This window comes from Asparagus officinalis, chromosome 10 (assembly GCF_001876935.1).
Source record: "Asparagus officinalis chromosome 10, Aspof.V1, whole genome shotgun sequence".
Lineage (NCBI taxonomy): Eukaryota > Viridiplantae > Streptophyta > Magnoliopsida > Asparagales > Asparagaceae > Asparagus > Asparagus officinalis.
Window position 1 is genome coordinate 55,946,934 of NC_033803.1, and position 2,034 is coordinate 55,948,967.

Sequence of the window (2,034 nt, forward strand, 5' to 3'; positions counted from 1 at the left end):
CATGCTCAAATCACAGCAGAAGACCCTCGATGAACTCCTGGTCCTGTTGACTCAAATCGTCGCAGACAATGCCAAATCTCAGAAGACAGATTCGTCACCTAGGCAACAATCTTCTCGGAGAGGAAAAACGTATTCATCCCGACCTCACACAAGCAAAGAGAAGGAAAAAGTGGTTAATGATGCGGTTTCTGACCAAGAAGCCCACAACCTGGAATCTTTCTCTGATCTGCCAAAATGAAAGAATTAGAAGCCCGCCTCAATACCATTGCCAACAGAAGCGAGCTCCAAGACGAGGGAGTTGTCAGACCCTATCCCGCCGAATGGGATGCAGTCCTTTATCCTTTAAAATTCGAGGTCCCGATACTACAAACTTTTGACGGCACGGGATCACCGAACCAACATATCTATCATTTCAAGTCACAGACTGGGAATGTGATATCAAACGATGTCATACTGGCTCGATTGTTCATTGGTACCCTCAAGGGAGTTGCCTTTGAATGGTTCAGAAAACTGCCTGCGGGATGTATCCAAAAGTGGACGGATCTAGAAAGACTCTTCCTATCAAGATTTTTTGAAGAGGATACAGAAGTCTCCATTCATACCCTTCTCGCCACTAAGCAGAAGAAGAGAGAGTCCGTCAAAGCATTCGTCAAAAGGTTTCGAAACATGGCTCTGCGATGCCCAACAGGTATGACACAGTCTACCTTAGTGGAGACCTATCGACACAACTTGCAAACCGAACTTGTAGCGCAAATGAGGGTTGCAGAATGTTGTTCCTGGAGACAACTAATCTCTCAAGGTGAACAGGCTCAAAAGATTATCGTCAGGATTAAACCTGAAGAACAAAGTAGGCAGGATCAACCTGAGCAATCGGACCAAGCCCGATCTTCTCAGTCAGATGGGGAAGATACTACGGCCACCGAAGCCAATCCTCTTTAGTAGGATGGCGGGTCCAATAACTATCATGTTAACAATTACTTCTGATAGTCAAACTCGTTAGATAGTAGCCCACTAGGCGATGTGCCATGTCTATCCTTTCCCCCCCGCACTTGTTCAACACTGGGGGTTGGTTTGTTTGTAGTTTATTGGATCATGAATAATAAATTTCTGAGTTTTCACATTCAATAAAATACCTCTGTCAACCACGAAATTCGTCAAAACTATACAGTTAACAGTACACTTCTGATAGTCTATTTTCTCCAAATTCCCTCACCAATCCTCTTCAAGTAGGATGACGAGTCCACCAAAACTATCACGGTAATGATTACCTCTGATAGTCCATCAACTTGCCAATCTTCTTTAATAGGATGGCAGGTCCACAAAACTATCACGTTAACAGTTACCTCTGATAGTCCATCAACTTGCCAATCTTCTTCAATAGGATGACATGTCTACAAAACTATCACGTTAACAGTTACCTCTGATAGTCAAACTCATCAGATAATGGCCTACCAGGTGATGTGCTTCTATTCTGACTTCATGGATAGTGCCCCACTAGGCGATGTGCATTGTCTACCTCTTTTTATTCCCCTACTAAGTCTTAATTAAGACTGGGGGTTGGTGTAGGCGTCTAAAAATACCTATGAGTGTCCGCACATAGCTCGAGACGGAGAGAAGACAATGAACGTCGTTATCTGAGTCTAAGAGGATTATCTGACGTTGACAAGCGCCTGAAGCAAAATAGCAAAGCGAGTAGCCTGCACGCTTATCAATCAGCTCGCGCGTGTCAGTCAACACACGCACGTTAATCAGCTCGCGCGCATCAATCAACGCATGTCCAACAATCAGTTCGCGTGCATCGGTCAACACGTGTGCATCAATCAACACGCGCGTATATCAACCAACGCGATTTCGACAGTCATTCCCGCAACGAAGCATGCAAGTCAACAAGACGGTCAAACATGTAAAACGGTGGTAAATACAAGTCCCAGAAGAGTCGAAAAAACCAAAAGAAAGTGTCAGGTTTCGGAACCCGTGCCGATGCGGGACAACCGAAACCGACCAGCACCAGCGCGGGTCGGCCGAAACCGACCC